General features: G+C 44.5%; 1 protein-coding gene across 7 annotated transcripts in view; it reads left to right on the top strand.

The window, feature by feature from the left end:
* LOC101096257 (LIM domain containing preferred translocation partner in lipoma) overlaps positions 1 to 26,517 on the top strand; it is a 692,709-nt gene that overhangs the window by 75,317 nt on the left and 590,875 nt on the right. For 2 of the 7 annotated variants that reach the window (XM_045036386.1, XM_045036389.1), the window contains exons 3-4: positions 4,393 to 4,922; positions 9,792 to 9,859. The exons of 4 other annotated variants lie outside the window; for them this stretch is intronic. The gene's annotated coding sequence lies outside the window, so the exon portion shown is untranslated. The remainder of the gene's footprint in view (positions 1 to 4,392; positions 4,923 to 9,791; positions 9,860 to 26,517) is intronic. One more of the 7 variants, XM_045036388.1, reaches the window with a different exon arrangement.

The raw sequence follows: 26,517 nt of genomic DNA, 5'->3' as shown, positions 1-26,517 counted from the left end.
TCTATTATTTAATTTTTACTGACAGTCCGTAACAGGAAATAGTTCGGGTTGGGTGTAGGCAACAAGATAGAACAGAATTTGGAATGGGAAGACTATCATTATTAGCATTAGCTGCCTGATCTTAAGTCACTTAATCATTCCTTTATTTAAAAAAACGTTTTTAATGTTTGTTTATTTTTGAAGCAGAGGCAGAGAGTGCACGGGGGAAGGGCAGAGAGAGAAGGGGAGACACGGAATCTGAAGCAGGCTCCAGGCTCCAAGCTGTCAGCACAGAGCCCGATGCGGGGCTCAAACCCACGAACCGTGAGATCATGACCTGAGCCAAAGTTGGACGCTCAACTGACTGAGCCACCGAGGGGCCCCCACTTAATTTGAAAAACTGGTAGCAGCTGCCTCGGATTCTTATTCTTTTGTGTTCACAAATGTACACAAAGTGCCTGCCAAGGGGGTACTTAGCACAAAGTTGGTGCTCATGAAACATTAGCCGGTGCTCTCCTTAAGTCAGTAAGGGCTGGAAATTACCCTCAATTGTTTACTGTGTCAGGCCATTTTCTCAGTGTCCCCGCTTTGCACTGTCCCCTTGACTTGAATCAGGCCTGTAGCATTTGCATGTGTCGGCCCGGATTTCATATTTTCCTGAATAAGTAAAAGTCTTCCCGTCTATAATTTTGCTCAGTGGCTCCCAAGACATAAATACGGACATCATAATATGCTCATATTTTCTGCTATTTGGGAATACAGTAGCTCTGAGAACAAAATATAATATTCACACACTATGTTTCACAAGGAAGGCCTTTTGGACATCAGTACTTGGAAAGTAAGCATTGCTTTCCCTGACAAGATTGTCTAGTCTAGAGGATGAACTCCCCTCACCTGCCATCAGCTACCTCTTCCTTTGTAAATGGCATCTTCTCTGGGCCTGCCCAGCACTGACCCTCTTTGGTTCCTCTTTGGACTTCTTTAGGATGACGTCACCTCACCCTGCTTCAATGGTGACTGGCTTGAGTTATATCAGTTATTAAAAATGATCTAATATTTCCCTTTTAAATCTAGGGCCCTGGCTCGTTCTATGATTAAGCTAGTGATTTATTTATAATATGGTACGAGACGGCTGCAACCACTCTATGATGTAATCTAAGAATGACATGAAAACAAAATAGGCTTTTATATAATGAAAGTGTTCCTGTAATACATTTTATAGCAAGGCCTTTTTTTTTTCCCATTGAGAATGGAGAGAGATTCTTTCCTTTCCTCCCACTCTTTCCTTATCGTCTCTTCCCATTTATAAGTCTCAGGGTTTTTTAAGTCAATTAAAAAACAAAACAAAACAACCCCAAACACCGACATTGGAAACACCACTCAGACTCTGGTTTGCTCTTCTAATCTTGTCTTGTCATTTTCTGCATTGCTCCTCTCCCGACGGCCTCCATGGCCTCGGGTATGGCTACTGCTCTGCCTACCTGCCTGCAGCCTCCTCTCAGAGCCTGGAGTCCTCACCCTTCCTTCGCTGATGCTGTTCCTGCTACTGTGAATGCCACCACGATCTTGAATTTTCTCCTGCTGAAGTCCAGTACAACGCATCGGTTCCTACAGATAGCAGACTTCTTCAGGCTGGCTCAGATGCACCTCTTCCTCCAAGCCTTCTCTGAAGCTTTTGCCCCTTACTTAGCAACCCTTTATCTGTGTTTGTCGTAGAATGGCCTGCAGTGGCAAGGTTCCGTCCTCCATGTCAAGGCACATTCATGGCAGATCAGAGTTTAGAAGAGGAGAGGTGACCTAGGAGAATGGGGAAGGGGCCTTTGTGGTTCTGGTTCTGCTCTTGACACAGTCATGGGGAGGTCACAGCCCATCTCGGAGTGTCAGTTTTCCTCCTCTGAAGGAGTGGTTCCGATTTCATTTCATGTGGCCACATGGGGTGTTGGTAGTGGATTCTTGTGATGATGTGTTGAGAATGATTCTGAAACTGTATCCTGACTCGTAGGAAAGAGTCCATGATTATGTCGCAATATCTGCCATAGGTTTAGAGATGGTTAAAAATGTATATTTAATCTCACATTTATCCATGCAGGCTGGCTGTGGCAGTTGAGAAGGTGGAATTTATCTAAGACTAGAGGGGCCTTGGTTTATTGGAGGCCTGAGACTCCCCAAATTCTGTATATCCTTGAGGTAGGGTAGGGCTAGGAGATAGCTTTCACCTGCTTGTATTCTTTACTTCCAAAGAGTTACCGTGCCCATACTATTCTAATATATGCCAAATATGGCATTTCAAGGTCAAAGCCAAAAAGTTAGGTGACTTTCCCGGGGTCTTATTGGGCCAGGGATCACAGAGTTAACCCTTGGAACCTTTGGATCCTAGGTGCCCCTCTTCCTGATCCCAGGCAAAATGCCGACCTCTCAGCAGAATGCTACATTGCTTGAACTCTAGGTCCTGGAACAGTGAGAGAGGAAGAGGAGGGAAAGGAAGAGGGAAGTTTAGGATGGTGGATGGCACAGGAGACCAGAGCCTTTGAGGGCTGAGAGAAGGAATTGGAAGTAGTTAGTGTGGAGAAGAGAGAAAGGGGATGGAGGGGGAGGGAGCAGAGCAGGAAGGGGACACACACTCACTCTCTGTGCTCTCAGAAGGAGTTCTGGAAGCAGTGGGTGAAAGCAACAGAAAGACGTGTGAAGAAGGACTTAGTATTAGGGGCAGACCACCAATGGAATGTGCCATTTTGAAGGGTGATGACTTCACCGCTGCACGTAGAGGTTGATACTAATGGGTCCTTTGTAGAGGGAATGAGAAGTTGGACTGGAAGCCCTCTAAGGTCCTCCCTGTCCTGAGAGTCTGGAATTTTCTGAAGGCACGTTTTATGTGCATTTAAGTAATTCCATTTTAAAATGAAGGCTTTATGGAGGAAAGTGATTTTTCCTTTCTCCATGGTCTTGGCACACATAAATGCTGACTTATCTTGGGCAGTCTTTTGTTTCGCTTAGCATTATTGTTGAAGGAAAGCAGGCTAACTGAGGATGTCTTAATACTTTTTTTGTACTGAGTGTATTTTTGAGGATGATTTCTGTGCTTTTCAAGGGATTTCCAGAGAATTCTGTTCTGTTGGCCTCCCTCAACCCTTCCTACCCCACAGTCAATGGTTTGCTTTTTCTGTAGTATCAGAGTGCTTTGTTTATATATCCAACAGAACATTTGTGTCACTTTGCTCTGCTATATAAGTATACTTCCAGTTTTCCTTTCTTACTAGATTATAGAAGCTTCTGAAGAACATGAATCCTGTCTTATTCCAGAAGACGACCTATGGTGGAAGGGAAGTGGTTTGCTAGTAATCATGATGGCTCAGTAACTTACCAACTATTTATTGAGCACCTGCTGTGTGTTAGACACTATTCCGTGTTCTGTGAACAAAATCAGACAAACCTTCTATTCGATGGAGACAGACTACATACAAATTAATGACTAAACATGTAATATTTCAGTTGCACTCTATGTTCAGCGGAAAAATAAGACTGATTAAGGACACAGGAGTTAGGGAGAAGTTCTTCCTGATAAGGGTCTACATGAACAAGGACCTGAAGCTGGAGCTGAGAGGAGGAAGACTGTTTTAGGCTGAGAGAAAGTAATCACAAAGGCCCTGAGGCTGAAGCCTGTTTGGTACATTCTGGAAAAGTGAGGAGGCCAGCGTGGCTGGGGTGGAGTGACCGAGGGGAAGAATATGGGAGAGGAGGTCACCCATGCTCATAAAAATCATTGCAACAACAAATATACTTGTACCTATTGAGGTATTTAGAGAATTGCCTTTGCGATGTAGAGAAGCCACAGAAGACTGACGAAAGGTTGGCTTAAGATGTTTCTGCTTTTCAGCTTTAAGATACAGGGGCAGTAGGTGAGAGCTGGGACCGTAGCAGCGCACACAGCTCAGAACAAGTTCAGGTGCGAAGGGTACTGTTGGTTTCCCTCCTATCTGTCGCCCTTCTGGCCGATGGCTCTCCTTTTTGTTTCTCTGCTCCCGTGACAGGTGCACCTGCAGGGAGGCTGGGGCAGATGGGCAATTGCATGCCTAATCACCCATTCAGGCACCCCCTTATTTGTTTTCCACATGCAAATATGGGTTTTTTGCAGACGGATGTAATATATTTGTTGCTTCCTCATTTTATTTAAAACAAAACAAACGACCAACCATGTCAGTTGAGGGCAACAAATAGAAACATGAGTATTATGGTCTTGCTGTTCGTGCTGATTACACGGCTGAAAGGGATCCGAGGCAAATCAGTGTGTTCTGTGCTCAATTATATTGTTACTTTGTATACTGTCGTTATTACGGTCATTATTGTTAAATAAAAAAAAGGTTTTGAAGAAGGAAGTGGTATTATTTTCCCTAAATCATTTTCTCAATATTTCAGGCTCCACATTTTTACTGCGTGGTTTCCAGTTCTACCTTTTTAAGTTTCCGAACTTCTGGACCATCGTTAACCAAAAGGGCATCGTGGAATCTCCAAAGGCCATTGGCAGGTGGTGCCTGTAACTTCTTTAGCCTGGAAATAAACAAATAAACAAGCACAAATTAGAAGTATTTGCCCCTATTGATGCACTATTATTATTGTTGTGCAAGATCATGCAAAAAGTCACTTCCATTTGTCTGAGAGCCTGTAGGTCAACAGCAATACCAGATGGAGGGCTTTGGTGGGTGTTTGCTTGAAATTTGTAATGAAATTTCAGATCTCTAGAGTAGCACGTCCGAATTCTTACACGTTTTGGCAAACTCGGGGAATCCGAGGCCCCGAGAGGTAAAATGGTACAATGACTTGTCCACGGTCTCGGAGAGTAAGAGGTAGAGATCGGACTTGAGGAGCTGGCACTCCGGCAGATGGCTGCCTCTGGGGTCTGGGGTGATGAAGACACCGCTGGGACCCGCAGAAGATGTCATCTCAAGGTGAGGTCTGTGTGTAAATGGTGGGCACGTGTCTCATTTCTCCCTCATGACCTCCCTTCAAAATCCTTTTTTGTGTCAAGTGTTTGGCGGAGAAGCAGCGGTGGGGAATGAGGGTAGGAACTGCTTACAGCTTACCTGACAAGGCTGTAGACGGGCTAGGGGTGAGTACGTGTATACTTGTGCGTGTTTGGGTGTGAGAGGTGGGGGTGCGGACTGGCACACTAGGAGGGAGAAACCACTTGGCAGTAGGCACAGAATTTCTGAGCCAGAAGGAAGTCTAAAGCTTACTGAATTTGACTGCTTTTATTTTGTAGAAAAGGAAACTCATGTCCAGAGTGGTTGAGAGCTTTGCCCCAAATCGTCCGACTTTAATTGAGTGCTTAGAATATCAAAGCAGCAACATCTTTTGATAGAAACTTTTATTTGGAGAAGTACCAGTCATCGCCACCAAATTGTATTTACTCGTTAGCTCCTGTGAGATGGAGTGCCGGTCTACTTCAGCGTTCTTTCCTCAGATATGGTTTTGGCAGGAGGAGAATGTCCAGGGCGGCAAGCCCTGCACATGCAGGCCTCCTCTGGTCCTGCAGATACCTGATTGGACATCAGCGGACGTTTAGTTAACTGACCGTCCCAATGGCAAGTTCACAAGTAATCCTCTGAAAAGTTAAGGTTGGAGATCAAGACCACTCAAGTAACGTCTTGTGTCTCTTTTATATATTCTTAAATGTAGGACCCTTTCACTTTTAAATGTAAAACATTAGGATGCTGGATGTATGCACTGTGTTTGCAAGGTACAGGGTGATATTTTTGGTGGTGGCCCCGAGAGCAGGAAGGTCCGTAGGTATGAAAAGGGCAAACCCTTGGGGCGTCTGGGTGGCTCAGTCCGTTGAGCATCCGACTTCGGCTCAGGTCATGATCTCGAGGCTTATGGGTTTGAGCCCCACTTTGGACTCACTGCTGTCAGTGCAGAGCCTGCTTTGGATCCTCTGTCCCACTCTCCCTGCCCCTCCCCCACTCGCGCGCACGCTCTCTCTCTCTCTTTCTCTCTCTCTCTCTCAAAAATAAATAAACGTTAAACAAACCTTAAAAAAATGAAAGGGCAAACTTTTGTCAGGAACATACAGAGAGAGGGTTTTCATTCTGTGTAGCGACTACAAGAGTGATAAACGGCCCACGGGACGCCCTTGACACTGAAGCCCCCTAGGAGCAGAGGGTGCTGAGCGAGGAAAGGACTATTGACATAGCACGATTCAACCTGCTGTGTCTGCTCTCTGTGCAGGGGACCTCTCTGCAGCTGTTTGCCCTGACGTACATGCTGGACAATCCCAGACACCAGCAGCAGCCTCTGTGTCTGTATCAGACCCAGCGTGTTAGGGTTTGTGTCTCAGCCCCCGTGTTTTTCTCTTCTCCCCTACCATCCCCTCCCCACCTCCCCCTTTAAAAACACTATTCTTCGAATTATTTGAAGGCTTATTTATGTTGATTTCTTTATATTTTGTAACTAATTTGTTTCTTGTTCCTATCTGAAACTAATTCCCTTTATGTGAGACCACATTAAAATATACGTGAATTCTCTTCGGCTCTTTTCTTCTTTTACTAAAAAAAAAAAATGTGTTCTTCTTCTCTCCTCAGACCTTTAGCTTTCTTGTCTACATGGACAAACTGCTTTGGAACAGTCTTTAGGGAGTTATTGACTTTGTTAGTACTACTACTATAGAAGCAATTCCAATGACAGAATCCCACATTTAACTTGCTTTTCCAGAAATAATTTATTTCTACTTTAGCTTCAAGGAGTAGCAGTGGGGAATAGGGCGTTCAGAAAATAAGAAAAACATGCCAAATGAGTTGCTGATTTCCAGTGAGGCACATGGAAAAAAGGTTTTTATTTCAGTGACCTCTCAGCTCACTGGAAAACTCTGGGCTGGTGGATTTCATGATCCTGGGAGTCTGGACGCTCTCGAGTTACAGCAAGTGAGGAGAGCAAATCGCAGGGTAGAAGATGGTCTTGTTGGGCTCCTGGGGGTATGAAGACATGCTGTGCTTTGGCCTGAAGACACATCAGTTCTTCCAGTCGGGTGAGGTTTAAGGACTAGCTCCACCAAATCCCCAAATACGTGGAGCACTTACAGAGCGCTGAGCTGATAGAAAGTCAGCCTCAACGTGGGTTAAATTTTAGCGTGGCCAGTGGCCAGACTTGGTGATTCCTACTGGGTTTGTTCAACAGATTTCTTACTTAGAGACACAAGCCTGTTTCTTGTTCCCCGAGTTGGGTGGTGTCTTTATTCGATTCTTCTTGCGTTCAGATCTATAGGGTACTATTAAGAGCAACGTACTTACTAAGAGGATGGGATTATTGAACTCTGACCCCAGCTCTGCCACAACCACCTGTGGAACTAGTCACAAACATTTCCATTTACTCAACAAATATTTAAATGAGCGCTTTTTACACATCAGGTGCCAGAGATACAAAAACGTGTCAGACACGGTTCTTACCTTCACTGCTTTTAGTCAGGGGTAGAGAGCTAAGTACCCAAATAGAACATGAAGTGACTTCTCCTTTCTGGGTCTCCCTTTTACATATCGAAGAGCCAGCACTGGGTTAGATGATGGCCCCAAGGTCCCTTCTGAGGCTAACATGCCATCATCTGTGCAAGATTCATCAAGTATCTGAAAATCATTTATCTGACTAAATATCGACAAACATTTCCCCTTCCTCCCCAGTTGGTAGGTGGTGATGTTGAAGTTGAATGAGACAGTATCTACAAAGTGCTTTAACAAGCAAGTGGCAGAAAGACATGGTCTAGGTTTGAGGCATTATTATTAACGGAAAAATGAAAACAAGGGCTGATGTTTTTAGAGAGAGAACAGATGGTTCTTTTGTTTAGAATTTGAGTATAAAGGAAAGAGAAAAAGAGATACTTGCCATATTGTTTGGGCCCTGAATGTGAGTGACTTCAAAATGCCAAAACAATCTGGTTAGGAAAGTCCCATGGATTCAAAATAGCTCCCACACTGATCAAACTGTAATTAATTTAACAAAAAAATGACAGTAAGAAAAATCCTAACGAGAAATGCCACGGTGACAATTGACACAACCTAACAAAAAACTCCCATCTTTGCGTCAGCTCTGGAAACTTCATTTTTCCCGTGCTCAGGAGTTCTACCACACAGAGGAACAAATTAGTGAGAACGGATTTAAAACTGTGTTTCTTTATCAAGTCCCCCCCCCCCAACCCCCTGCCGAGTTATTTCGGTTTTCCGTGACTCATAAAGGAAATCTTCAGGATTCACAAGAATTTGGCAGTCCTCTCCCACCTTTGCTGCCGGGTACTGACAGGAGAGCAGTGGGAGCTGGGGCATTTGAATGAGAGAGCAAACCTCAAAGGACTTGGGTGACATTGCAGAGGGTGGTGGCTGGGACGCACCTTTGAGAAGCTTGAGAGGAGACTTTGAAAGGGTTTCTTCTTTCTTTATTTCTTCATTGCTTAGGCTCTGTCTGCACAGTAAACAATTAATGTATCCTTGTGACAGCAGCCTTGCCCTTCCAGTGCCTATCACTCCCAAGGTGACAGAAAACGTGGGCTGTGAGAATGAGCTCATGGGCCACCAAGCAGGGGGCGTTCAGTAAAATGTGCTAGAGCTTTTGTCCAGGTGCTGTCTGACCTGTGGTGTGAGTGGGCCTGTTTCCCCGCTGTGGAAGAAGGAGGTTCCTAGAATGTTTCTTCTGACACTCCTCCTCCCTTCAGGTCCGCATGCTGTCATAAACAGTTATAGGAAGGCTGGGGAAGGTTGGGGATGGGTTTTCCTTTGGGAGTGTTTATTAAGTTTATTTTTTTAAATTGATCTATTTTGAGAGAAAGAGAGAGAGTACACAAGTGGCGGGGGGGGGGGGGGAGAGAGAGAGAGAGAGAAGGAGAGAGAGAGAATCCCAAGCAGGCTCTACACCTCCAGTGCTGAGCCCGATGTGGGGCTCGAACTCAGGAACCGCGAGATCATGACCTGAGCCGAAACCAAGGGTCAGACGCTTAACCGACTGAACCGCCCAGGTGCTCCCAGATTTGGGAGTGTTTAGAGACAAACGCGTGTCCTCAAGACAACACTGATCAAAAGTCCACTTGGCTGAGGTAGGGCGGGCGCTCTTATCCACTCTCTGAGCCGCCTGCTGAGGTGGTTCCTCAGTCCACTGCCTCGGATGGCAGTGTGTCAGAGCCGCAGGTGGCTGGCTCACTGCCAGACCCAGAGGACCAGAGTGGGCCTGGGGAGAAGCCTCGTCGAGGTGTGTGGAGTTCTGGGTGCCAGTCCTACTTCTGCTGCTACCCACGTGTGACCTTCTGGAAGTTTCTCCAGATCTGATTCACTGGTTGGTCTGCGAGTCATCAAAGCAACGGGAAGACTTTCTACCCTGCCCTGCAGCTCAGGCTTTGCTCAGAAGAGTCCCGGGGACCCTTTCACGCTGTGTCGTCTGTGTCTTTATCAGATGCCTATTTCCTTCTACCTCGTGTCTGAGTCAGAAGTATACTTGTTAGCTGTAGAGGTGCTCTTCGCCGTGCCTTCCTGATAACCCACCGCTCTCCTCTGAGTTCCCTCCTGTCTTACAGCTCCAGGTGCTTACACCTCTTCTTAAGCCTGACGTCACTGCACGATGCTTATTCAGTATTGTGTGTTTGTCTTCCCCCCTGGACTGTGAAATCAGCTGTGTCCTGCACGTTTCTGAAGCCTCAGCATGTCCCTCGGTACCTGGTCTAGAGTAAATTTTCCATAAATGTCAGCTAAACGAGTGAGTGGTGGATGATGATCCTGTGTTTCCTCACCAGGTTGTCCGTTTCTGGAAGACATGGACTTGTCTGATGAGTTTCTTTGCTCCCCCAGGATGCCCATCCCAGGGCTTCGAGTGCACTACGTAATCACCTGCTGTTTGTTGAACTGCAGCAAGAGAGGTAGAGATGGGTCCGGAGCAGGGAAGGCACATTTAGACACAAACTGTTTAGCTTGGGGAGGGGCTGACAGAGATTGTAGGGCATCTGTGGGTCTGTGATGGAGCACCATGGGGGCTGGGGTAGGTGACTGCCTCTCCTAATTTCCTCATTGTCATACCAGGTCCCCTGGGCAGGGTTAGAGACGATCGGTCTCATCCTTGGTCTGGTGTCCGTTTTTTGTTTTTTTGTTTTTTTTATATTTAAAAAAAATTTTTTTTAAATTCTTCTTTGCATTCATCCTTCAAGGCTTGAATTAGGGTAAATTGTTTGCATAAATCTGCCTCGTTTGATTTTCAACAGTTTGTGGGCAGGGCTGGTGTTTTCTCATAATTGTGTTCCCCACGGGCTCTGGCGCAGAGCCGTCCACAGAGAAAATGCTCAGTAAATGTTTGCAGACTTGAGTTTCATCCCCCGACTTTGCTTTTCTACTGCCTTTCCCCTCCTGCTAGGAGCCAGCTTATATGATAATACCAGCCTTACAATGGAGACTGCAGGGTAAACTTAATAATCAAATAAAAGACGGTGTTTCCTTCCCCACGTTCTTGGTGGATCAAAGTAACTTTGCTTTTGGGTGTGCCCTGCTTTAAAAAAAATAAAATAACGGCAAATATATTCTGCTACCTTTACCGTTCCCCTTTGTTTATGAAATCTCCTTAATATGTTAGGAGAACAGAAAGACTTCTGTTTCTTGACTGTAATTGTTAAACTGTATAGTCAAAGTTTTCTGTTTTATTTTTTGACTGATACCATAAAATAGTGTGATGTGATGTGAGGATTTTTCTAATGGAGAAATGACTAAGAATATCCTTGGGTATTCTATCTGTTTCTTAATTGTTTTGTTATCTTGAGTAAGTTTCTTTATTCCTCATTGTTTCTTTGTCTCTAAAAATGAGATTATTGAAAAAGGCGATTTCCAGAACTTGTTTTTCCCCATTAACATTAAATCCATGGTACTTGAGAGCATTGGGAGCAGACATATATTTCGAGGAGTTTATTTATTTTTCTGCCCTTTAAGTGGGAAGGATGACCCCTAGGCCCCTTTAACCAGCAGCTTCAGTAACTTTCAGAAGCCCTTAGGAAGCAGAAGCCCCATAATTCAGTGCACTCCTTCGTGATTAACATCCTCTGCCCCTTCTCAGATCCCAGGCTCAGGTTTTGATATTTAATGATAGGGATTCTTTCCCCCTTGCACGGAATGTCTTGTTCAAAGTCACTAATCCATTTAGTGAGTTAACAATTTATTGACATTGAGGGCTTTTCTTTCATTTCACTGCCTCACATGAGAGGTTATGGAGCCTCAGCCTGCTTTGCTAGTGGTTAGTGAACCAAGGCCCGGAGAGGGAACTCTGCTTGTCTCAGGTCACCCAGATGAACCAGAACAAAGCACTATATTCAGCTGTAAGGGCACGACCGGAAAGTCTCTGACCTTCCGAAATCAAAGAGGCATGTCAGCGTGGAGCGTGGAGCCCTGAGCGTGCTTCACTTGACCCATCTGTGAAATGGGGTGACGATCTCTTTTCTGCTTGAAATCAGAGGGCTGTCCAGATGACCTCTGGAGAATTTTTCCCACCCTGGGATCTCTGATTCTGTGAGCAAATACAACCAACCCACACCCACCAAGTACTTAAGGATGTTTTCTAGAGCCTTATAACTATTTATAGACTATTTGTTAGGAGTGCAATACTTTTGAAAACTTAAGGAATAGCTTTATGTATTATGTAAGGGAGGTGATAAAAATTGATATTCACATATGCAAAGTACTTTACAATGTATTCACTTTTTGTTATAGCCTAGCGAAATTGGTTTCTCGTTGGTGCCATTTTATCTTTGTGGAAACTGAAGCAGGGTGAGAAACAAAATGATGCTGTCCGTGTTAGTCAGTCTAAGGACATGGTAAAGCCGTAGACAGTTGAAGCTTTTCCTAGAGCTCAGGAGCTGCAGAGGGGTTTAGAATCTTCTAGGTCAGTGGTTTGCGAGCATGCCACCTACTGACATCTCCAGAGGAACTTAAAGCTCTGTCCTTCTGCTTCTCACCTGATGTCACAGTGTCTGTGGGTGGGGCCTTGAGCTTCAGTCTTATTTTAAATGGGCTCCCAGGAGAACCACTGATCTGGTCTTGATCTTTGACCTGTGCCTTTACTGGTGCTTTGATTAATCTCTTACTCCGTGGGCGGCACTGCTGGGACCTCACTCCCCTGCCACCCACGTGAAAACTGCTGGATGACAGAGGCACTGGAGACTCTACTGAAAAGGCTCCTAAGTTCTGGGAGGTCCTGAGATAAATGTGTACAGAAGAGAAGGAGTTAACATGTTTTACATGGGGACGTGCCGCCTTTTTATACTTCTAAGAACATTGAGAAATGATAGCAAGGAATATATTTCACTGCTTTAATTGTCCAAGGTCTTTTTAAAGTATGTGCAATAAAATACCATTTAAGCTAACTGACCTTTATATTTTAATGCTTTTTGGAAGGGAACAATACCTAGTATTCAGCTGCAGTGTGTGTGTGTGTGTGTGTGTGTGTGTGTGTGTGTGTGTGTTTCAGTCAGCAGAGCCTGTTGTGGAATCAGAGGGCGGAGGATTTTCTGCCTGTTCCCAGATATTTTACCTATTCCTGTTTAAACATCACATTCCATTTGGTTGATGGTTCTTGACCTCATAATGTCTAACCTTCCTATCTTTTTATTTTTCCTCTTGGAACTTATCCAGGAAGGAAACTTCAAGGCCCGATTCACTGATTTTTTCCTTCTGCTGGAAAGTTCAGATTTGTAGTGGAGGGTAGCACATGTGGCCCGATCCATATTTTGACAAAAAGAGTGCTCCCTGCTCCTCCTTGCTTTATCCGTTTGGTGATACTTAACCTCAAAGGCCGCTGCTGATAGATTTTTAAAAATTGATGCTAGCTATTAGCTTGTTAGCTACAGCTCATCTTCTAACTATAAACTTGCTCTTTCTAGAAGGGAAATAGTACTCGGATTGCAAATGTGGGGAACTGGAATTTCAGAGGCTTGCATTGACCTACAAATCTTGTAATTGTAGCCCTGGCTGCATAGCCACTGTGGCCTTAGGTATTTTAGGTGTTGGTCGTCTCCAGGAGTTTCAGAAAAAGAAATTCTAGAATCCTTTCCCGTGTTAAGAAATTAAAATATACAAAATTCTCTGAGTAGCTATGAAATACATGTGCATGTAAGTGTTATATGGAATGATGTACTTTGGGATTAATTTATTGTTTTCAAATCCTGCTGGAAAATAGAGCTAATTTTTTAAATGTTTATTTCTGAGAGAGAGAGAGAGAGAGAGAGAGAGAGAGAGCGAGCAGGGGAGGGGCAGAGAGAGAGAGGGAGACACAGAAGCCACAGCAGACTCCAGGCTCTGAGCTGTCAACACAGAGCCCAACACGGGGCTCGAACCCATGAACTGTGAGATCATGACCTGAACCGAAGTTGGCTGCTGAACCGACTGAGCCACCCAGGCGCCCCTAGAGCTAATTTTTGATTGCTACATTTTTTCCTTCTCTTTCACAGTGGTTAGTTTTTCTTTAATTTTTTAATTGTAAATGATTTCAAGTGAAAATTTGCAAGAACAGGAATAGTCCAAATAATACCCATGTACTTTCATCAGATTCATCTGTGAACATTTTATTTTATGTGCATTCTCCCTCTTCCTTCTCTCTCTTTATTATATATTTTATATATCATATAATATATATGTGTGTGTATGTAATTATTTTCTACAGTATTTGAGAGAAGCTGCCTGCATCACGATACATCATGGCCCTCTACCCCCCAATTACAGTATGTATTTCCTAATAGTAAGGGTGTCTCTTCCTCTTCCCACAGTAGTTCCCCTCTTCAGTACTCTAACACTGATTTGGTACTTTAATCTCTCTTTACTTCTGTTTTGTCACTTTGCCCAGTTATGTTCTTGACAGTATTTTTCCCCCTCCAGTACAGAGTCCCGCCTGGGATCAGGCAACGCCCTTAGTTGTCGTGACTCTTCTGTCTCTTTTACTCTGAACGTTTCCACGACCTTTTCTTTGTCTTTCATGACACTGACATTTTTGAAGAATACAGTGCCCTTCCTTTTAAGAAATATGGTGTTCCTCATTTGGGTTAGATAATTGTTTCTTCGTGTTTAGATTCAGTTGTGTCTTCCCGGCTAGAATATTGCATGAATGATGTGACGTCCTCCCCTGGGATTAATTATATAGGGAGGCTCATGATGGTTAAGATCACCTGGCCAAGGTGTTGTCCAGCTTCTCCATGTCATAGTTACTCTTTTTCCCTGGGAATTATTTTTTTTTAAGTTTGTTTTGAGAGAGAGACAGAGAAAGAGAGAGCAAGCTGGGGAGGGGCAGAGAGACAGAGGGAAGGAGAGAATCCCAAGCAGGCTCCACACTGTGAATGCAGAGCCCCACGGGGGGCTGGATCCCATGAACCGTGACATCATGACCTGAACCGAAATCAAGGGTCGGACGCTCAACCTACTGAGCCACCACCCAGGCACCCCTCCCTTGCAATTATTAAGCAATCCATGAGATCCTTTATTCTTGCTCCGCATCAGACATTTCCCCTAAATTCTTGCCTAAAGCAGTGTTTGCTGGGATGGTTGCAAAATCATGCTGTCGTGTCTTCAGCACAGCCTTCACCGCCATCATCAGTATTCTTCATTTTACTCTTAGCAAGAGTCCCGCCCTTCTCTCTCTCTGTTTCTAATATAGGAATGGACTTCCCGACTTCTGTTTCATTCCTGTATAATTTATTAGCGCTGTGTAATTATTTTGATGCTTAGATTGCCCACGATTTGTCCCGTGAGAGCTCCTTCAATCTAGCTCCTACGTCCTTGTGGCAGGCTCCCATCTTTGTTGTTGTTGTTAGCACTTATTTCCATGCTAGGATAAAAAGTTGTTCCAGTTTCCTCTTGCATCATCTCCGCCTGTGCTCTGAGATCAACCATGTCTTCAGTATTTTCTGGTTCTGTTTAGTGGAGGACTAAGGGTTGGGGACCAGTATTTGAATGCTAGCTGTGCTCATGGCCTCCGGTCATAAGCCCTTTTGATGACCAGAACTAGGAATTTATACAAATAAAAGTATACAGGCATATACGTGCATCTGTATATATCTGTATCATCTACATGTACACACACCTGCAGCTATATAGATGTGAGTGTATATGTTTGTATATGAATACACAAGTAATGATAATAATGATTTTTTCTCTCATACCACTACATAAAACCAACCTACTAAAACCAGTTCAGCATTTGCTTCTGATGCCCCTTCTCCAACTTTAACCCTGCCTAACACTGAGCTTTTATTGTCAAATACTAAGTTTAGGAATTTGTTTTTTCCTTTCCTTTATTCCTTGGAAATAGGAGGAAATTCCTTCCTCCCAATTCCCTGGTGTCATTATGTTGTTCATTTAAGATATATTTGGTTTTGGGGTGCCTGGGTGGCTCAGTGGGTTGAGCGTCTTGACTTTGGCTCAGATCACGATCTCGTGGTTGCTGAGTTTGAGCCTTGGGGCGGGCTCTGTGCTGACAGCTCAGAGCCTGGAGCCTGCTTCGGATTCTGTGTCTCCCTTCCTCTCTGCCCCTCTCTCACTGTTGCCTTTTCTCTCTCTCTCTCTCTCTCTCAAAAATAAATAACATTAAACAAACAAATAAATAAATAAATAAATAAATAAATAAATAAATAAATAAATAAATAAAATATATTTGGGCTTAATTCTTTTAGTTTGCTTTCAGTTTTAATTTTGTCCTTCCCACCCTTGCCTTGTTGATTTAATTTTACCTTTTGAGTTTGTAAAACAATAACATGCTTCCAAATGTCAACACCAAACAAAAATGTATACTCAGAGAAGTGCTCCTACTCCCTCCAACATTCCATCCACCCTGATACTCCCTCTGTCTCTTGTAGGAAACCAACCTCTTTGTTTTCTTTGTTATCTTTCCTGTATTTGTTTTAAGCCTGATTTATGTATGTTTTCATACTTCTTTGTCTTTCTTACACAAAAGGTAACATACTATAAAAATGAGCCTTTTGGGGGCACCTGATTGGCTTAGTTGGTTAAACGTCCGACAGTTTATGGGTTTGAGGCCCGTGTCGGGCTCGGAGCTGTACTGACAGTTCGGAGCTTGGAGCCTGCTTTGGATTCTGTGTCTCCCTCTCTCTCTGCCTCTCCCCTGCTCGTGCTCTCTCTTTCTCTCTCTCTTTCTCTCTCTCTCTCTCTCAAAAATAAATAAACCTTTAAAAAATAAGCCTTTGAACTTTGCTTTTTAAAATTCTTTTCTTGGGGTACCTGGGTGGCTCAGTCAAGAGATTTCAGCTCGGTCATGATCTCACAGTACCTGAGGTCAAGCCCTGTGTAGGGCTCTGTGCTGACGGTGCAGAGCCTACTTGGGATTCTCTCTCTGCCCCCTGTCCCCCACTCATGCTCTCTCTCTCACTCAAAATAAATAAATAAACTTAAAAAAATAGGGGCACTTTGGTGGCTCAGTTGGTTGACCATTTGACTCTTGATTTTGTCTCAGGTAACGATGGTGGGATTGAGCTCTTCTTCAGGCTCCACACTGAGTGTCTGCTTGGGATTCTCTCTTCCTCCTTCTGCCCCTCCCCCACACATGCATGCTCCCTCTCTAAAATAAAAATAATTTAAAAAATAATAAAAATTATTTTCTTCTTTCTTTCCATTTCCCTCCTTCCTTCTTTCCTTTCCTTTCCTTTCCTCCTTCCTTCCTTCCTTCCTTCCTTCCTTCCTTCCTTCCTTCCTTCCTTCCCTCCCTTTTTCTCTTTCTTTCTCTTCCTTCCTTTCTTCCTTCCCTTCCTCTCTCCCTTTTTCTCTTTCTTTCTCTTCCTTCTTCCTTCCTTCCTTTCCTTCCCTCCCTCCCTTTCCTTCCCTCCCTCCCTTTTTCTCTTTCTTTCTCTTCCTTCCTTCCTTCCTTCCTTCCTTCCTTCCTTCCTTCCTTCCTTCCCTCCCTCCCTCCCTCTCTCCTTTCCTTCCCTCCCTCCCTCCCTCCCTTTCTTCTTTTCTCCCTTCCCTCACTCCCTCCCTTTTTCTCTTTCTTTTCCTTCCTTCCTTCCTTCCTTCCTTCCTTCCTTCCTTCCTTCCTTCCTTCCTTCCTATACTTGGACAGTTAAGTGGCTTCCTGCAATGGGTAATATTATTCACATTTATTTGCATAGTAGTGGAGGTATATCTTCAGGCTATATTCTTGGAAGTGGGAATGCTGGGTCAAAGGCAAATTTTGTGTTAGATAGACAATGCCAGATTCTTCTCTGTAGGAGTGTCTCGCTAGAATTCTCAACCACAGCGTATTGTCAGGCTTTTGAATTGTTGCCAGCGTGATGGGTGAGAAATACTATTTCGATGTAGTTTTAATTTGCATATATCCTGTTAGGAATGAGGTTGAACATTTTTTTTCATGTATTTAAAGATCATATTTGTTAATTTTTTAAATTTTGTGAATTGTCTATTCATGCATTTTACTAATTTTTTTCGGTTGGGTTATGGTCTTTTTTCCCCTCAAAAATGTCTATGTAAAGGGGCGCCTCGGTGGCTCAGTAGGTTGAGCTTTCTAGTTTGGCTCAGGTTATGATCTCAGTTCTGAGTTTGAGCCCCGCATCGGGCTCTGTGCAGACAGCTCAGAGCCTGGAGCCTGCTTCGGATTCTGTGTTTCCCTCTCTCTCTATCCCTCCCCTCCTTGCATTCTGTCTCTCTCTCTCTCAAAAATAAATAAATGTTAAAAAAGTTTTTAAAAATGTCTTTGTAAATTAGCCCTTAATCTATGAAATATAAATATTATGTCTCAATTTGTTGCCTTTTAATTTTACGTACAGTGTTTTTTTTTTTTTTGTCATGTGAAAGTTTTTATATTTATGTGGACACATTTATCAACTTTCTCTTTCATTGCTCTCTTTTTTGATCATGGTTAGAAAGCATTTCTCAACAGCCATGTTCACTCGTGTTAGTTTCCAGTGCCTGTATAATTTCATTTTTCACATTTAGATCTCTGATTCATTTGCAGTTTATTCTTGTGTATGATGTGATGAATGGATCTAATTTTGTCCTTATCCAAATGGCTATCTAAGTGTCCTAACACCATTTAGTGAGAAAATTCTTTGTCTCCGTGATTTGAGATGGGTGGTTACTCTTTAACCCACACCGTAACTAGAAGTGAAGGGGAGTGAACAGGGTGATAAGGTCATCAGAGGAAAATGGGGTCTTGGCTAGATAATGACTGTGTTGAACCTAAATCTGTTGTCTTTCAACTCAGAACTCTGTCTCTTTTACAAGTCAGAGTCTCCCATCCATTTCTCTTACTGACGCATGGATTAACACATTTGACAGGAAAGGTATTTAAAACAAAAGGGAGGGGTTAAGGGATGGTCTGTGCTTTCCCTCTTGTCAGCGGTCTCTGTAACCACTCCCCTTCCCTGAAATAGACTATGAGAACTTGGCTGCATACTTTTTTGTGAGCACCTGTGACTCTGTGTCTTCTGTCTCTAGCACCTGGTCACATGCTGATTACTCACTGTGCCCTCTTCGGCCACCTGTCTGTTTCTGTGGTGCCTCTGCTTGTAGCTCAGAGCCACATTGGCTAGGCAGTGGACCCTGGAGGTTTTGGGGTTTGGGAGGAGGCTGGATTTACAGGTCCACAATTCTCTGCCAAGATGAGACATATACCAAAATCTCTTTCTCTAATTTCGGGGAATGGACAATTCCAAATAAATTTTCATGCCTTCACGAGTCAAAACTTACAAGTCTGTGAATGTTTATAGAAAGCATAATGAACCTTCCTGTCTTTTTAAAAAGAACTCACCGATGATAACTTAATATTGTTGGCACAGCCATTGTTGTGCATTTTGCAAGCTGAGTTTTGCTAAATGGTAGTTTTCCATGATCTGTTGACAGGTATTCCATGAGAAGGGGAATTCTTGTGGTCAGAACATTTGGGAAATGTCAGCTTAAGCAAACTTAGACATGTTTCTTTGCTGTAGATTTTCTCCGAACTCATAGTGTGAATTTGTCGAGTTTATTTGATCAGAAACTAAAATCTGCCCCCCCCCACACCCACTAGGAGCTTTGATAGTTTGACCTACACAGTCAAGATTGTTAGGGCTGCAACTGCGATATGGTGTCCTATAAGTGCCAGGCTTCCACATCTACTTTTTGTTTTTATTGTTTCCTCCTCAATTCTTCCACAGTTAAGCTGTGTGAAGGCAGGGACTGCTCCTGTTTTATTCCTTACTGTAGTACAAACACCTACTATGGCATGTAGTAGGTGCTCATTAAATATTTCTGACCTTGAAGGTGTCAGCGCTCCCTGAGCTGGTTGCAGTGTTTCTGCTTTGGTTTCCCTTCCAAATGTATGTTTGTAACAGCCGTTTCTAAACAAATCAGATGAACATATTTGCAAAGAATTATGTGTGTAATGTTTCTGGCCCTTGTAGCGGTATAAAGCTTAGTCATGGATCATTATTAAATAGATGATTTAGCTATTGATGCTTGTCCCCAGGAACAGGCGCATAGAATTGCCCCTGGGAGAGGCAGCTGGTTCACAAGCCGATGCCTGTGGTTGGGAGATCTGCCCTTCTGCTTTTGCCGTTTAGGGGTCAGACCGAACGGCTGGTGGTTTTCTATGCCCCGTGCATCTTCTGTGTTTGAGTACCTTTTCTGATAAGCGGCCACTCTGATGTACTCCAATTTCAGCTGCTCTGAAAGATCCCAGAACTTGTCCAGTCTTCTTCCACCCAACCAGGATCCCACAAAGGATCCCGCAGTTTAGCTTTGTTAGAATCAACCATACACATGTGTTTAAGGCACACATGTACACCCACACAGACACACACACATGGATCTTTCGAGTGAGGGACCTAGGTGTGTCAAATAGCTAGGTTTAATACAGGGGCACTTTGGGAACTCAGAATTCTGAGGCGGTCAGTGCGCTTTGGTTATTGTCAACATTTTATTGGTGCTCTTTTTGAAGAGACAAGTAACTAGTTTTCACTGCAGGAAATTGGGAAAACAAAGAAAGTATTAGGAACAAACTCTAGATGACCTGTAATCGTATTGCCCCAAAGTACATTATAGTGACTTGTGTTCTGTTGTATGTGTGTGTGTGTGTGTGTGTGTGTGTGTGTGTGTGTGTACACACTGCAGCCTGCTGTTCTGGGGCTTGCTTTTTAAACCAGTTCTCTGTTGTTAATTATCTCCTGTACTTTTAACATCACAATTAATATTTATAATATTTGTGTATTGCAATTGTATCTTAATTCACCTTGGTTCTTCCAGGGTCTGGCTCAGGCCCATCTGTGCACATGTTGTTTGCTCAGTAGATGCCTGATGTACATAAGTGACTGGACATTAAACTGGAATTGTTTTTTTTTAAATTTTTTAAGTGTTTTATTTATTTTAGAGAGATAGAGACAGAGAGACAGAGTGTGAGTGGGGGAGGGGCAGAGAGAGAGGGAGACAAAGAATCTGAAGCAGGCTCTGGGCTCCGAGTTGTCAGCACAGAGCCCGACGCGGGGCTCGAACCCACGAACGGTGAGATCAGGACCTGAGCCGAGGTCAGACGCATAACCGACTGAGCCACCCAGGCGCCCCATAAACTGGAATTGGATCTGCCCACCTGTTTTTAAGAAGTTCAACTCTACAAACGATGTATTCCAAAACTGCAAAAGAAGGTGACAGCCAGAGCAGATGAAGCTGCCCTGATCAGGGCAGCAAGAGCTCAGTAAGACTCTCCCAGTTCGGGAGGTATTACCCCTGGTGATTTGGAAGTCTATGCCATTAATGAGACAGGGGGCCTCACTTTACTGTGTGAGCCGCATAGTTGGTACAGTTTGTATCTGTTCTTCATCAGTTTAGGCCTGGAACCCCCACCCCCCTTTTAAAAATAGCAAATCAAGGTTTCCACGGTGGGACGGGGCGGCAATTGGCTTGCATTAGTCAGACGCATCAGGCAGCCCAGGATCAACTCAGCCGTTTTCATACATGCCTGGGAGCAAGAGCTTTGCATTAACTGGCTTGCCCATGTCTGTGCTCAGCTTTGGATGCTGTGGAAATGGGATTGGGTGTCAGGGCCAGTGCATGGTGAAGGAAGAATCAGAGCCAAGAGTTTGAAGGATGCCAAGGAGAATATTCCCTTTCCACAGGCCATCTTCCTCTTTGGGGTACCGACAAGCTTCTGCCCACCAGACACGGTGGGTAGAATTCCTTCAGCGCCTTTCCTCAGGTAAGAGATGGGGTCTGTGTAGCTGAATGGTCAGAAATCCCCTGGGCAAGCATTACGGAAGGTCCGTCACCTTCCCGCAGTGTGACCTCCCTGCAGGACTTGCAGCAGAAACAGATACCTAACCCTTTAGCCCCCTGGAGGCCTTGTCTTTCTCAGCCATACTTGCCAGTCACAGCCCTGTGTCCCTCTCCTCTGTGTCGTGCTGGATAAACACAGATAAACCCGCATATCCTGACTCACTCCTACCTCATGCCGGGGAAGTTATAAAATGTTTGAGTGGCTTCCTTAAGTATTATTCCTATCATGGTTTCTTGGGAAAGTACGCTTTGCCTTGATGCAGGCGTGGAAAGCATCTTGGTTGCTTCGGCCACAGGGTTATGAACCATCTTGTAGGGCAGGGTGCTCTTCTAGTAGGCTGAGCACATCTGCCGAGTGTGTGGGTTCACAACTGGAGAGGAGCACAGGAGATACGGAAAGCCATTATCCACAGCTGGGACGTGTGCTGGGCTTTCACTGGACACCTTGGACAACCTTTCCAACATGCACTGAAAACGTAGACACAACCCCATTTTACAGATGAGGATGCTGAGGTTCAGAGATTTTATGTTACTGTCCTAGGTCCCAGAGGTCGTCGTCCCGGAACTGAGACTCAAACCGGGTCTGGAAAGCCATGAGATTTGTGGCTTTTCCTGTCCACGCTGCCACCTGGCGTGCCATTCTAGAGCATCACTCTTTCTCTGGTCTTTTCATAGATGCGGGGCACGCAGCCTGCATTTGGGGCTTACATGTTCTACTCTCCGAAGCCTTTCCTGACACCCTGCTCCCCACCACGCACACGCCCATTACCAGACCTCCGCGAACACATAATGATTAGTTGCGTTTGTAACATTAAAAAGAATGCCCATGAAGAACTCCTTTTAGTTTCATTTGTTTGATTTTACTTAAAGCCACAGAAAAGGCCTGTTTAAGACATTTTCACATGTTTTTGAAGACATATTGAAAGTAGAATGCCAAATTTGTGTCCTCAATATCTCATGGTCAAGAAAACCTTCAAAATGATGTATAGTAACATCAACTACCAGTGATCTTCAACACTGAGAAATTTCCCATTTATTCTTGTATTAAGGGCATTCAGATGATGATGCTAATAGATTTCAGCCTCAGCTTGGGCTGAATATTGACTTTAACACCCTGTTATTGGGCGTTTGACCCAAATGGGTAATGGGTACAAATCTTCTATCAGTGGATTTTGAAGGTTTCATATCAGAAGGCAACATGTAGGTGTCTCAAGGTCGGACTAGAACAAATCCTTCACAGTTATCTGCCATTAATTTGTTTACAAATGGTTTCCATGGTCACCACCCACTAATTCTCCAGTAATCCTTAAGGAAGTCAAGGAGTATCATCTCATTAGAGAAAGGGAACCCGTGGCTTAGAGAAGGGAAGGGCACGAGTGTCCAAGGGTACCGGGTTGTGATGGAGCCTGAGTGTCCAACTACTCCTTCATCCGGGTGCATGGAATGCCACAGGCCTGGCTCTTAGTCCTGGCTCTGGGGCTGATCCTGGCACCTTTAGCGTGAGGTGCATGATTTCCATACTGCCTGTCTCATGAGAAGTGTCAGTAAGCTCATTAACTAGCGTTGTGTTTATAGTTTTATTCTGACCACTGACTTCCAAGTTTCATTGAAGTTGATCACCTTCTCGAAGATAAACGTGCTCCTGACGTGCCCTGTGGCTCCAGCTAGCCTTGGTTTCCTCTCTTACCTGCACAGTGAGCATGACGATCATGTCCCCTCCAGAGACCTTTCAGCCTAGCGTTCTGTTGTGTGATAAGGGGTGGATAGAGGAAAGGCCAGACCTAATGACTACTGAAGTCCAAGCCAGTTTGTAATTGTGAAGAGGCATGAGCGAGGGCAATAAATGGATATCGACGACTAAACAGGCTGGGCTGTAGTTGACATTGGAGGTGTAAATGATACTTCTTCCTGGTCTGTGAGTTATGGGATTGGTTGTCTCCCATATGTATTTCTTATTTTCATCTTCAATTCATGGTTTGGTGATGGAATGCAGCTTTGGAGACAATTTCAGGTTGGGTTATTTGCTTAGTAATTACAATAACAGTAATAGTAATGTATTCACTTACTGATTAAGCACCTAGTACGTGCCAGACTATGTACATCGTCATTCCTAGTCCTAAAGGAAAACAATATGCAAGGCGTATATTCTAATTCCTATTTTGCAAATAAGGAAATTTCAGCTCAGAGAGATTCAAAGACTTGCTTAAGTCCACTTAGAAAGTGCCAGAGCCAGCATTTGTCTGATTGCAAAGCCTATGCCTCTCTTGCGTCCGGACACTGCCAAGGTATTGAAGGCTGGAAATTGAGATCTGCAGCCTCCTCCTTTCCCCTGTCCTATGCCAGTGGTGAACAGAACTTGGCTTGGGTCAGTGCTGGCTCTCACTGCCCGGTGGCCTTGACTTGGGTTTTGACGTGGGCACCCGCCGTCATTGATTACACGGTGCTGGTGACCCTCCCGTGGCCTCTGCTGACAGGCCCAGGGGCACCTCACACCCTCCTGTGAAGAGCTCACCCTGGATGCCCCAACCAGGGGGAAAGAGGCTTTGAGAAGGAACCGGTGTGTGATGAGGGGTTCCTTTGACCTTAAACTGAACAGTCCATCGGTCCTTCTCATTCATTTGACTTTTCACTGTCTCCTGACCATTTTTACCCAGACTGCCAGCAGCTGCATGGCAAAATCACCTGGAGAGCAGTGTCTTAGTAACTGCCTGCGTCCTCCTCCGAGACATTCTGATCCGAATAGGCTAGGGTCGGGCCCTGAGCATCTGCATTTAAAAAAATAAGTACACCAAGAGTTAATAATGTTCAACCAGGGAGGAGAACCAGTGCTTTAAGGGCAGAAAAGCTCTCTTCACTCTTTGGTTGACATGGTATGCTTTTGTCCTGACCCCAGTCAACCCTCAATTTTATGATGTCATCATTCCATTGGGAAGGATAATTATTTATTATTATTATTATTATTATTTATTATTTTTTTTTTGAGAGAGAGAGAGAGAGAGAGAGAGAGAGAGTGCAAGGGAGGGGCAGAAGGGGAGGGAGAGAATTTTAAGCAGGAGCCACATTGATTTTGGCTCAGGTCATGATCCCAGGGTCATGGGATCAAGCCCCGTGATAGGTTCTGTGCTGAGTGTGGCTCCTGCACAGAACCCATCACGGGGCTTGATCCCATGACCCTGGGATCATGACCTGAGCCAAAATCAAGATTCGGATGCTCCACCGACTGAGCCATCCAGGCACTCCCGACAGGGAGAATTTACTCACCGAAAGCATTCGTGCTTTTCTGAGGTGGTTCCGGCTGTGGAGAGGGTGTTACAGGAATGGACGCAGATGCTGAATTAGTGGCTCCAGAGAAGGGGATTGAGTCACCCTTTACTGGATCGCTGGGGACATCCAAAAGACAGAGCCTCGACTTCTGCCATCCTCCCTCCTAATTCATTCTCCCCACACCCGCCAGATTTTTGTCACTGAGAGGGTGTGTTCTCTAGATTGTGGGATGCTCACCACTCCCGCCGGTGACTTTACTCCGGAACATATTGTGGCTTATTTGTACCAGCTTAGGTATTTGTCGTCTCTTTACTTTTTGTTTCACTAGTTCACTTTTCTACCACCATGTGAAAGAATGGCTTCCAGGGAAGTGGTCACTGGGCACCGGACGCATGCAGATATGGTGCGCCTTGTCCCCTGGCGGAAGTACACCCCCAGCTCCCCAGCCTGGCGGCCTGTGCTCTCGCTACTGGCTGACACCGCCTTTCTCTCCAGAATGCAGGCCGCTCTTTCCTGTCCCTGGTCTCCAGCCAGCTGAACTGTACCCTGGACCAGGATCTGCCCCATCCCTGCCTTTGTTGCCGCTTCTCATCCTGCTGAGACATTAACTCCGTCCCGAAGCCGTCCCTCATCCCGACAGCTAGAAATAACCTTGCCTCTCCGAGAACCCCCACACGGCTTTGAGCGGGAACACTTTTAGAACTTATCACATTGTTCCCTGAGCTATTCTTATTTATGCGTGTGTATTAATTGCTACCCTTCTGTAGGTTTCTGGAGGGTGGGGCAGCCTCTTCATTTTGGTGTCTCCCACTGTGCCAAGAATATTAGAGGCATTCCCTAAATGCTTTTGGACTAAATGTGTTCCTTTTAGTTCAGCTTAGCTGTTGTCCAAAATTAACCTCATGAGATATTGGTGGCTTTGGTGAACATTTGGAGAGGTATACTGGGATGGAGTGAAATCCGGTGACCTAGTTACAGAATATCCCCTGCAGGCTCACTGGTGAGGAAGGCTCATGTTTAAACTCTGTGAAAGGAGAGCCTGGCTTATTTATGGTGGTGGTTGTTTACAAGTCTTTAAAAGTGATCCTCCTTTTTTTTTTTTTTTAAAGTATAAAAGCAATGCATTCTCATGCAGGAGATTGAGAAAATGGAGATGGGGGCGAAAAAGGAAAATAAAATAAAAATCACCTCTCATACCTCCAGTTATTATTAATAAAGCCTGCCCCATTTGAACAGGATGTGATGATGTAGGATGTCCTGTGCTTGGAGAAAGGAGTCTGCTTCTTTGCGCTTCTTCGTCATCAGCACTGAAACTTATAAACAGCTTAGTCCACATAGTCATAGCCCCCAGCAGGACTTCAGGGGCTGCTCTGTGATTACGCACCTTCTATTGACAAAGCGCGTGCCGTCTTTTTTAGCAGCTGTGCCTTAACAACAGCTGTGTGAGGGAAGCCACTGTCCTCGCAGCACTTGTCACCACATAGTAATGGATTTCAGCTAATTGGGGAAAAAAAGGAAAGCGATGAGTTTAAAGAACGAGGGTTCTTGGGGTGCCTGGGTTGGTCGGTTGGTTGAGCGTCCGACTTCAACTCAGGTCATGATCTCATGGCTCGTGAGTTCGAGCCCCGCGTCGGGCTCTGTGCTGACAGCTCAGAGCCTGGAGCCTGCTTTGGATTCTGTGTGTCCCTCTCTCTCTCCCTCCCCAACTCATGCGCATTCTCTCTCTCTCTCTCTCAAAAATAAAGAAATATTAAAAAAAAACACAAAAGAATGAGGGACCCTCTCCCACAATGTATCATGGGTTCACCAGCTATGGCCACGAAGTCAGGAAGATTAGTGTTTAGAAAACATGTTTGGGCAACTGTGAGTGGCTGGTGGGTGAGTTTTTATTTTTATTTTTTTGTTTTTTGTTTTTTTTTACTTTTAGGTTTTATCTTGTTCTCTTTTATTTTTAAATACCGTAATTTTATTATTTTTTTTTAAAACATTATTTGCCAAGCACTGAAGAGAATTTGAACAACACAGAAGAGTGGAATGA

Source organism: Felis catus, chromosome C2, assembly GCF_018350175.1.
Source record: "Felis catus isolate Fca126 chromosome C2, F.catus_Fca126_mat1.0, whole genome shotgun sequence".
Classification (NCBI taxonomy): domain Eukaryota; kingdom Metazoa; phylum Chordata; class Mammalia; order Carnivora; family Felidae; genus Felis; species Felis catus.
The sequence above is the reverse complement of the archived record's forward strand: the minus strand, read 5'-3'. Positions and strand labels throughout refer to the sequence as shown.